The sequence below is a fragment of the Sciurus carolinensis genome, chromosome 3 (assembly GCF_902686445.1).
Source record: "Sciurus carolinensis chromosome 3, mSciCar1.2, whole genome shotgun sequence".
Classification (NCBI taxonomy): domain Eukaryota; kingdom Metazoa; phylum Chordata; class Mammalia; order Rodentia; family Sciuridae; genus Sciurus; species Sciurus carolinensis.
Genome location: NC_062215.1, coordinates 69,279,429 through 69,291,971, shown reverse-complemented (window position 1 = coordinate 69,291,971; position 12,543 = coordinate 69,279,429). Strand labels below are relative to the sequence as shown.

The 12,543-nt window shown below is 35.3% G+C and overlaps 1 pseudogene; it reads left to right on the top strand.

The window, feature by feature from the left end:
* Positions 1-314: 314 nt before the first annotated feature.
* LOC124979429 (zinc finger CCHC domain-containing protein 10-like) lies at positions 315-862 on the top strand (annotated as a pseudogene).
* Positions 863-12,543: the final 11,681 nt, after the last annotated feature.

Genomic DNA, 12,543 nt, shown 5'->3' with positions numbered 1-12,543 from the left:
TTGAGAGACTCTTCATCTGGCCATGTGCCCTGTCTGAGTGGTCTGAGGGTCTCCTCTAGAGAGGAGGACACAGCTGGGCTGGAAGGGTGCTCCCTGCAGAGCATTGTCAGTATGACCTTTTCCGATGTGCCTTCCAAGTGCACCACAGCAACATCTTCAGTTAGCACCTGGATTAAATTTTATTTATGACGTGTTTTGAAGCATAAAACTTTATTTTAAATTTATATACTCAAATTTTACTATTTTGTTATGCTTTAGGTGCTATGCTAGAAAGAGTTAAACTGCCACAGATTATGTAGAATATTCACATGAAGATGGCAACTCCCGTGCACCGGCTCATGGCGTGGAAACAAGCTGAAGCAAATCAGCAACATGCAAGATGTCGGAAAGGCTTGGAATATGGACGCTCGACTTACAAATGCACAGGAAAAAGAAAATTCCTCCATAGACCTTCAAGAAGAGCAGAACTAAAGACAGCTTTAAAAGAAAAAGAAAAAATTATTATTACGACAAAGCATTGGAGAGACTCATGTAGAAAAAAAAGACCAAGGGGTGGGGGAGAAAAGGTCTGAAAGTGTAACAAGTTCCAGTAGCAACAGCAGGGACAGTTCTGTCAGTGACTCTTCATCAGAGAGCGAAGAAACATCTACTCACCTACCTCAGCTTCCTCAGAGGACGGGGACACTGAGGAGAGCTCCCGCAGAGCTTCATCTTGGGCCTCATCCACAAACTCTTCCTCCTCTGACTCAGGCTTGGGCTCCAGCTCTTCCAGAGCAGCAGCCCCGGCACAAACAGCAGCTCTGAAGATGAGCCACCAAAGAAGAAGAAAAAAAATAGAATGGCTCTGCCCAGATTGGACTGATGAACAAAAGGAATCAACGTGATGGTCGGAAGAGAATTTACACAATGTTTTTTTTCTTTTTTTTTTTTTTTGTGGTGCTGGGGATCGATCCCAGGGCTTTGTGCACGTGAGGCAAGCACTCTACCAACTGAGCTATCTCCCCAGCCCACTAGACAATGTTAAAGTCAAACAGGTTAACTGGTGAAAATGTCTAGAGTTCAAAATTTCTGCCAGGCGTGATGCCACACACCTCTAATCCCACTGGCTCCAGAGGCTGAGGCAGGAGGAACACAAGTTCAAAACCAGCCTCAGCAACTTAATGAGGCCCCAAGCAACTCAGTGAGACCCTGTCTCAAAATAAAAAATAAATAGGAATTTATAAAAAACTCAAAAAACTTTATACCAAGAATACAAATAATCCACTCAATAAATGGGCTAGGAAATGAGCAGACACTTCACAGAAGATGTACAAGCAATCAACAGATACATGAAAAAATGTTCAACATCTCTAGTAATAAGAGAAATGCAAATCTAAACTACCCTAAGATTTCATCTCACCCCAATTAGAATGTCTATTATCAAGATTACAAGCAACAATAGGTGTTGGCGAGGATGTGGGGAGAAAGGTACACTCATACATTGCTGGTGAGGTTGCAAATTGTTACAGCCACTCTGGAAAGCAGTGTGGAGATTCCTCAGAAAACTTGGAATGGAACAACCATTTGACCCAACTATCCCACTCCTAGGCCTATACCCAAAGGACTTAAAATCAGCATATGACAGTGACGCAGCCACATCAATGTTTATAGCAACTCAATTCCCAATAGCTAGATTGTGGAACCAACCTAGATGCCCTACAATAGATGAATGAATAAAGAAACTGTGGTATATACACACAATGGATTGTTATTCAGCCATAAAGAAGAATAAAATTCTGGCATTTGCTAGTAAATGTATGAAGTTGGAAAATATCATGCTAAGTGAAATAAGCCAATCCCAAAGAACCAAATGAAACCAGAATGATTTCTCTGATAAGTGGATGATGATACATAATGGGAGTGGGTAAAGCAAAAATGGAGGGAGGATGGATTGTGTAGAGGAAAATGAGGGGTGAGGTGGGGTTGGGGGAAGGAAAGATAATAGAATGAGACAAACATCATTACCCTGTGTACATGTATGATTACACAAACAGTATGACCCTACTTCATGTTCAACCAGAGAAATGAAAGTTCTACCCCATATGTGTACAATGAATCAAAGTAATAATAATTTTTAAAAAGTATAGAAGGTAAAAATAAAGTAAATAGGACTGGGGGTGTGGCTCAGTTGTCAAACACTCTGGGTTAAATCCCTAGGACCAAAAAACAGTTTCTAAGTCCTTTACATTGTAAGAGCATAAGGATTATTAACATATATACATATATATGTATACATATACATATACGTACATATAACTTTATTTTAGGGATGAATATTATTTTTCTTTTTATCTTTAAAATATATCTCTAGAACTTAAAGCTGAAATCTGGTAAATACGTTTTAGTGATGAAACTTACTTTTTTTTCCTGTAAAATAAATGCCATACTTTGTTATATGTTGACGGTATATGTCAGACAAGTTTTCAGGGTAATGCTTAGAATATCTGACAATGAATTTCTTAATACTTATGGCCATGTTATGTGAAATTTAATATATTGTTACTCTATGCTTAGGAGCTTTCCTACTATTAATAAATGTGTTCTATTTTTATGTTTATGTTCAGAAAGTTATTTTGACTTTTTGTCCTGATAAGTTCAGGGACCTATAAAAAATATTTATACCTTTTAAATGCTACATGTTTTGAGTTGTTGTGTTTTGTCATTCATTTCCTTCTGGTTCCTTAAGTTCTTAGAGTTACCCTTTCTTCAGGAAAATCATTCTAGAAGAACCTAAAAATGTATAAAAAGTTTGAAGCTAAGGAGGCTAATTTTGGTAACTTTAAAAAAAATCAGAATATCAGAAAAGAAAGAAACCAAGTAAAAGGTTGGCTTAAGTAAAAGTGCTATAAATATCTTTGTGTAGTAAAAATACTATAAAGGGTACCATTCAAATGGCGGGGGGTGGATAGGAGGAAGAGAGGCAATTTTTCCAAAAATCAGGGCAGCATCAGTTGCTTTTTATTAAAAAGATTTTTTCTTAAGCTTTCATAAAGATTTCCTTTTGCCATTTTTGCAATTACGGTATGACAATTTATATGGTATCTGGTCTATATGACTCTCTACTGCAAAACTGAATGAGGATTCCTGGTGTGTTTACATAGCATATACACAGCTAACTCTAACATGAAAGGTTAAAAAAGAAATACTGCACAATACACAATATTTCTTTTTTAAAATTAACAGCTTTATTAAAAATCTAAGCCACATACCATAAAATTTACCCTTTTAATGTATACACTTCTGTAGGGTTTAGTATATTTCAGGGTTGGGCAATCGAGATTATCTAATTTTAGAACATTTTCTTTTTTGCACAATGTTTCTTAAAATACTCATTGTGGGGAGATTGGTTTAACATCCCATTCTGTTATATCTTTTAAATTTTTTGGAAATAGGTATCATTTATAGAAAAATCTTGATTTGGGTTAAATATAGTCTTTCAAAATATAGGCTTTTTAAATATTTTTATGAGAAAGTGGTAGAAGGGTTACTCATCCTGTACTTCTGCAAGTTACCCAATTAATACATTAATACTTGCCCCTGAATTTTTCAAAGAATACAGTAATGGTCATATTCTCTTTGTCCTTCCCTACTACCTATCTACTACCCCAGTCCTTCCCATTTATTCTAAATAATTTCTCTAGAGTCTTTCCAGATCTTTGCTTTTAGTTCATATGCATGCACACCACACACACACACACACACACACACACACACACACACACATTCTGTTTTGTGTGTGAGTTTTTAGTTTTTCTTTTTGTACTTTATTATTTTTCAACTTTTTAAAATATTCAATTAACCATGTTTTTTGGAAATCCTTCCATGAGTCAGGACACACTCCTGTAATCCCAGTGACTTGGGAGGCCGAGGCAGAAGGAGCTCAAGTTCCAGGCCACACTCAATAATTTAGCGTAGCCCCAAGCAACTCAGTGAGACCCTGTTTCAAAATAAAAAATAGGACTGGAAATGTGGCTAAGGAATTAAGGGCCCTGGGTTCAATCCTCAGTACCAGGATTTAAAAAAAAAAAAAAAAAAAAAGGAAATCCTTCTGTGGTTCTAGTTATAAATCTACATGGGTTAGCATTTCTCCAAGAGAGTTACATAGAAAAATTGGAAGGTTGAAGGATGTGCATGTGCTTGCTTTTTTCTAACACCAGATTACCTCCTCAGGTATACTCCCTCCTATATGTCACAGTACCATCTTTTCAACATCCTTTTTTTTTTTTTTTTTTTTAATTCATTTCAATTTTTCAATTTTTTTTTATTTATATTATCTAAAAAAGCAAATATTCTGCTTTGAATTTGTAAAATCCTGTTTGCTACAGTTCCCTTCTTCCTATATCTTTCATAATAAAAAAATTATATTACAAAAAAGAAAGGAACCAGCATCCATGGGATGGATTTTAAGCAATCTTGCAAATGTGCACTTGGACTCCCTGACAGGGACAAGACTATGGAAGGGACAGAAAATATCTTTAAATATTTTTATTAAAAAAATAGCAGGACATTTTGAAAATTTTGATAAGAACTACAATGACAAAAACCATAAAACTATATGTCCATGAAGCTTAATGAAAACCAACCCCAAGAAATAGGAAGAAAATCGTATAAAGGTTCATGATAATCCAAATACTTAATGCCAGGGAAAAAGAATGAGTAATATATGGAGAAGTTGGATCATTCTCATCTATTGCTTGTAAGAATATATAACTGTTTAGTCACTCTGGAAAATAATTCAGCACTTTCTTTCAAAACCAAATATTCACTTTCCATATGGCCAGCATTTTTCCAGAGAAATGAAAATTCATGTTCAAAAAATAACCTACACACAAGTGTTCATACCAGCTTTATTTGTAATGGCCAAGAAGTTGAAATGACACAAATGTCCTTCAACAAGTGAAATGTTAAACAAACTGTGGGATTTGAATTTCATGGACTACTACTCAGTCATCAAAAGAAACACAATTGACATGTGCAACAACTTGTTCTCAAGGGAATTACGATGAGTGAAAAAATGGTATTTGCTGATGTTATGGTTTGGATATGAGATGTCCCCCAAGAGTTTACACATGAGACAATGCAAGAAGGTTTGGAAGAGTAATGATTGGGTTATAGCCTTAATCTAATCAGTGAATTGATCCCTGATGGGATCAACTGAGTGGTAACTGGAGGCAGGTGGGGTCTGACTGGAGGAAGTGGTTCATTGCGGGGGTGGCTACGGGGTATATATTTGAATCTGGCCAGTGGGGTTTTTCTCTCTCTGTTTTCTGACTATCATGTGAGCTACTTCCCTATGCCACACTCTTCCACCATGATATCCTGCCTCACCTTTAGCCCCAAAGAATGGAGCTGGCCTTCTATGAACTAAGACCTCTGAAGCCGTAATCCCTCAAACTTTTCCTCCCCTAAAATTGTTCTGGTCAGATCTCTTAGTCACAGCTATGCTAAATGAAATAATTCAGTCCCGTAAAAACCAAAGACCAAATGTTCCCTCTGATATGTGGATGCTAACACACAATGGGGGGAGGGGGTAGAAGTTCATTGAATTAGACAAAGGAGAATGAAGGGAAGGGAGTGGGGATGGGAACAGGAAGGACAGTAGAATGAATCAGACATGACCTTCCTATGTTCATATATGAATACACAACCAGTGAAATCCCACATCATGTACAACCACGAGAATGGGATCCTAATTAGACTAAGATGTACTCCATGTATGTATAATGGGTCAACATACACTCTACTGTCACGTATATCTAAAAAGAACAAATTAAAAAGGCACTAAAATAAAGAAAAGAAAAATGCTTCTAAAGGTCACACACTACATAATTCGAGTGATGGTTAAGTTCAGGTGTCACCGAGACTGAATCAAGGAATATCTAGAGAACTGGTAAGGCCTGGTTTCTGAGTGTGTCGTGAGGCTGGAGGCGAGTGGCGTGTGCATAATGCATTAGGTGGGGAAAATCTGCCCTCAGTGTAGGTAGGCACCATCCAATCAGGTAGGAGTTCTGATAGAAGAAAGAGCTGATTTCCTCTATTTCCTCTTTTCTTCTCTTCACTTCTCTTTCCTTCTTTTCCTTTCCCTTTTTCCCCTCCCACACTTCCCTCCTCTCTCCTCCTTCTCCTTCTTTTCTCCATCTCCTTCTCCTCCTCCTCTCTCTTTCTCCCTCTCCACTCCTTCCCTTCTCTGGAACTGGGATACACCGTTCTTCTATCATCTCTGTACATCAGAACTCCATGGTCTTTGACCTTTGAGCTCCAGGACTTACACTAGTCTCCTGGAATCTCTGTCCCTAGGCTCCCCTTTTTCTGAGACCCTTGGACTGGACAGAGCATCTACCAGCATCTCAGAGTCTCTGGCTTACAGGCAACCTGTCCTGGAACTTCCCAGTCTCTATAATTTATTAGAAGAATTGGCCAATTCCCCTAATAAATCTCCTTCTACATATCTATATAAATACAGATTTACCAATACATTTCTCCTTTGGTTTTGTCTTTCTGAATAACCCTGACACAATTAGTTTATCTAAAATACTTGAGCCAGGCGTAGTGGCGCATGCCTATAATCCCAACTGCTTGGGAGGCTGAGGGAGGAGGATTGAATTTTCAAATTCAAAGCCAGTTCAAAGTCAGTTCAATTGCAAGTTCAAAGTCAGTTCAATTGCAAGTTCAAAGTCAGCCTCAGCAACTTAGCAAGGCTCTAAGCAACTTAGTGAGACCTTGTCTCAAAATAAAAAAATAAAAAGGGCTGCAGATGTGGCTCAGTGGTTAAGTGTCCTGGTACCAAAAAAATAAATAAAATACTTGGAATGACAAATTGTAGAGATGAACAAAGCAGTGGCTGCCAAGGGTTAGGAAACAGGAGAGAAGAAAGTTACTGTGGCTATAAAAAGGTAACACTAAGGATCCCCGCCCCCCAAAAAAAAAGCTCGGTGGCTCTGTTACTATCAAGCAAAGTGAATTTCAGAATATGACTAATTCTAGGAATAAAGAAACTCATTACATAACGATAAAGGAGTCAATTTACCAAGAGGATGTAATCCTGAATGCCAATGTACCTAATAACAGAATTTCAAACTATATGATGCTAAAGCTGATAGAACTCCTCCAAGGAGTTACAGACAATTCCACCATTGCAGTCAGGAGAACTTAATACCCACTCTCAATAATCTAGGGTGTGCAGAGACAGAAAATCAGTAAGAATATATGAGATCTGAATCACACTATCAACCAACCTGACCTAAAAGATATTTATAGAACACTCCACCCAACAAGAGGTGAACACACAGTGCACACAGAACATTTACTAAGATAGACCATATTTTAGACCATAAAACAAGTCTATTTATTTTAAAAGATAAAAGTAATTTATGGTCTCTCCCCATACTGAATCAATATACAAAAAATCAAATTCATCTGTATCTATTAGCAATAAGCAATTATATATTTACATTTTTAAAACATATCATTTATAGTGTCATTAAACTTCATGCAATACTTAGGGATAAACCTGACAAAGGATGTATAGGAACTATACACTGAAAAGCACAAAATTTTATAAGAGAAATTAAATTAGATCTAAATAAATTGAATGTTGTTACCACATCTGTGGGTCAGAAAATATAATACTGTTCTGATGTCAATTCCATAAAAATTGGTTTCTGGATTCAACAATCCAAATCAAAATCCCAGCCAGCACCTTTTAGAAATTGCCGAGTACTTCTAAAATACATATAGAAAATCACAGAAACTCAAATAGTTGTTTTAATCAATGAAAATAAAAGCAAAGTTGGATGACTAGCACTGTCTCCTTTCAAGATTATACATTATAAAGCTACAATAATCAAGACAATATTATATTGTCAAAAAATAGACAAACAGATAAATGAAACAGAATGGAAAGCCCAGAAATAAATAGACATACATATGAATAACTGAATTTTTACAAAGGCACAAAGGTAATTTAGTAGAGAAAGAACAGTCTTTGCAGAAATGGTACTGGAAAAAAAAACTGAATATCCAGACACAAAAAAAATGAACTTCTATAAATGGCACATACCACATACGGAAAGAAGCAACGCAAAATGGGTTATATATCTAAATGTAAAACTTAAACCTATAAAACTTCTAAGAGAACATGTAGTAGAACATCTTTATGACCTTGAGTAAAAAGAGGGGTCAGCAAACTACTTGCCTGTGGACCAGCTCCAGACTGCAGCAACCAGGAAATAAGAACAAATTTTTTTTTTTTTGCGGTGCTGGGGATTGAACCCAGGGCCTTGTGCTTCCAAGGCGAGCACGCTACCAACTGAGCTATCTCCCCAGCCCACAAATCTTTATTTTTAAGGACTATTTTTAAAAAGTGTTTAATAACCCAACTCTCTATCTATCAGCTTAGGAACCGAATTCCTCAACAAGACTCCCAAAGCACAAGAAGTAAAATCAAGAATCAATAAATGGGAAGGTATCAAACTAAAAAGCTTCTTCACAACAAAGGAAACATCAAGAATGTAAAGAGAGAGCCTGCAGAATGGGAGAAAATCTTTTCCACCTGCACCTCAGATAGAGCACTGATCTCCAGATAGAGCACTAATCTCTCAGAGCACTAATCTCAAAAAATTTAGCACCAAAAAAACAAATAATTCAATCAATAAATGGGCAAAGGAACTGAACACACACTTCACAAAAGAAGAAATATGAATGGTTAACAAATATATGAAAAAATGTTCAACATCCCTAGCAATTAGAGAAATGCAAATTAAAACTACACTGAGATTTCATCTCAGAACAAATAAAACATTTTTAAAGTGTTTAATAAAATAAATAAGAGAAGAAGAACATGCCAAGGTCTTATGAGGTCCACAAAGCCTAAAATATTTGCTATCTGGCCCTTACAGAAAGCATTTACCAACCTCTGAGTTAGACAAATATTCTCAGAAGTAACCAAAAGGATATCTCATAAAATAACAATTTGGATTTCATCAAAATTAAGAGTCTAAGCCATGTGCAGTGGCACACACCTATAATCCCAGCTGGGAGGCTGAAGCAAGAAGATAGCAAGTTTGAGACCAGCCTGATCAACTTAGACCCCATCTCGAAATTAAAATATAAAAAGAACTAGTGGTGTACTCAGTGGTAAAGTGCCCCTGTGTTCATGCCAGTAGTTGGGGGTGGGTGGGAGTCTGCTCTTTGAATTATAATTTTAAGAGAATGAAGAAAACAAACCACAGACTGAAAGACAATGTTTGCAAATTATGTATCTGGCGTAAGATTTTTATCTACAATAAATAGAGAATATGTAAAGAATTCCCAAAACTCAGTGGTAAGAAAATGTTCAACCCCAATTTTAGATGAGAAAAAAATGTTAGTCAAATAAACAAACGTTTGCTAATGGTTTCAAAATAAACCTCAACAGTTAGAAATAGAAGGGAAATTTATCAACCTACTGAACAATATCTATGCAATCACTACAGTGAGCCTCATACACAATGATGAGATCAGGGCTTTCTCATCCAGCTAGACAGCTACATGTCAAGGGGAGAGCTAACCAGTGTTTAAGATGGCAAAGAGAAATCAAATATACACAAACTGTTAAAAATAAATCTATCCTTACATAAAGATGATATTGTTATATATATGAAAAATCAGCAAACTAGTATAATTAATGAGAGCATTTAGCAAGATTTCTGATAGAAAGTCTTCAAAAATCAATACGTTTCTCATTTGATGAGAGAAATTAAAGTAGATCTAAATAAACTGAGAGGTATATTCGTGACTCAGAAAACTCAATATTGTTAAGATATAGATTTTCCCCAAATTAAATATCTATTTTAATTTCTTTCATCAGATACATTCCTGTGTACCAGCAAGTCAATTAGAAATTATAAAATAAAAAGGATCACTTTTATCAAAAAAGTAAAATAAAATACAGAATTAGGGATAAATCTAATAAAGTACGAACTCTCAATGGAGAAAATTTTAAAATTTATTTGATGGCTAGTAGAACAATCGAGAAAACTGAGCTATTTACCAGGATCATGAATGCAAGTTTCAATATTGTAAAGATGTCTTATGCCCCAAATTTAGTACAATTCCAATCAAAATCCTTTCAAAGTGATCCTAAAATTTAAATGGAAGAAGAAAAATGCCAAAAATAGACAAAATATTCCTCAAAAAAGAACAAAGTTGGGGAACATGAACCTTCTAGGTCATGTAACTTGTTATAAAACTATAATAATGAAAGTATTAATCATAAGATAAGCAAATAAAAAATGGGAGAGGGCAGATTAAAAAGCCCAGAAATATCTTTTGAAACTTGGCAGATGACAGAGAAAACATTTTAAATAAATGAGGAAGAAATGATGCTTTCAATAAATGATGCTGTGACAACTGTTTAAATCTCAAAAGATAAAAGAAACAAAGATTAAATGTTCAGTGGATGTGAATAGCAAATTCCTAACATTTTACTTAAAAATAAATGGAGTATATCTACAACCTTAGAGTAATAAAGTATATCTCAAGCAAAATCTAAAATGTATACCAATTAAAGGAGAAATTATTTATTTTCACTATATCAGTATTAAAATCTCTGCACAAGATAAAACCATAAAAAAATAATATCAGCCACAAAGAGATATACAGCTCACCTCACGAAGAATTACTTTCTATAACATGAAAGGAATTTCTCCAATTCAACAAGAAAAATACAGAACTCAGTAACAATGAAGGATATGGTTAGGAATTTCTAGAAGGAAAATCCAAATGTCCAGTAAATATTTGATAAGATGTTTAGCCTCACAGACAATCATAAATGCAAAATAAACAACCAAAAATATGTGCAAATATGTTTTACTAGTAAATCACACTACTTGGATGCAATATTTGACTATGCAAAAGAGATAATCTTGGTTGGGGGTCATGAGGAAACAGTCAAGTCAAAGATTCAGTTATGTGAGATGAATAAGTTCATAGATCTAATGTGCAGCATAAAGACTGTGGTTAATAATACTGCACTGTACACTTGAAATTTGCTAAAATTGTTAAATGTTCTCACCACTAAAAAGTAACTGTTTGAAGTGAATATGTTAATTAGCTTCACCATGGAAACCATTTCACCATGTAGCTGTATCACTACATCATATGGCATACCTTAAAAAAGATAATTGGTATATTGTGTGTTTGCAACTTTATGTGTAAGTATGTGTCGCCGTTTTTATGAAATATATTAAGGCATAAGATACACTTCCAACGGAGTGCACAAATCATACAAGTGCCCTATGGAATGATATCCTACAAAATGAAAGTATCTTAAAGCAGAATAAAACATTACCTTGATACCTGATTCTCTCCTGATATCCTCTTCTGTTCACCAACCCACATGCAGTGTATATGAATATTCATATGAATATTCCATATGAATACTCAGCACAATTCATTGAAAAGTCCACCTTTTCCCACTGTACTATAGTGTCACCTACATATGAATCAAGTGACATAATGTGTGGGTCTCTTTCCAGACTATTCAGTTCCATTTCATTCATTATCTTCTAAAATGCCACGACATTATTTTAATAAATCTGAATCTGGGAAAGTCAGTTTATCAATTTGTGTGTATTTGGATTTTGTTGTTGTTATGGTTTAGATATCTCATGTGTTAAACAAAGCAATTATTTTCAGAAATGAAATGATTGGATTATGAGAGCGTTAAGCTAAACCATGAATTAGACCACTGATGAGGATTACATGGGTGTTAACTGTAGGTAGATAGATAGAGGAGATAGGTCACTGGGTTTGCCTTTGAGGCTATTTTTTTCCCCCGGTGAACACGGCGCTCTCTTGTGAGTTCTCTCTCTCTCTCTGCCTCCTGTCACCATGTCCTGAGCTGCTTTCTTCCGCCATATTTGTTTGCCTTGGTGTGCTGCCTCACCATGGGCACAGAACTATGGGTTCAATCATCTATGGACTGAGATCTTTGAAATAATGAGTCCAGAAAGTTTTTCCTTCACTATATTGCTCTTGTCAGGTCATTTGGTCATGATGACACAGAAGCTGACCAAAACTGTTATTTATTTTTTCTGTTTTTTCAAGATTGTCTTGACTCTCCTGGACCATATGCATCTCCATGCAAATTTTACAAGTTGCTTGTCTGTTTCAAAAAGAAAGGGAGGGAGGGAGGGAGAAAGAAAGGAAGAAAAACCACTTGGAATACTAATTGTGATAACATTAAATCTCAGTTTATATAGATTTGATATCTTTAGAGTATTGAATATCCCAATTGATGAAATGGTGTAATGTCTCAAAATCTTTATATTTTTAACTTCTTTCAAGAATTTTTTGAAATTTTCTGTAAAAGATTTTGTGATTTTTTATTTATTTCTAGGTTATGACTGTTGTTGGTATTGTGAATGGCATCATTTTTTAATTCCTATTTTTAATTGTATATTGCAGATTCATAAAAATAAAATTAACTTTTTATCTTTATTTACAAAATAACCATGGTTTATT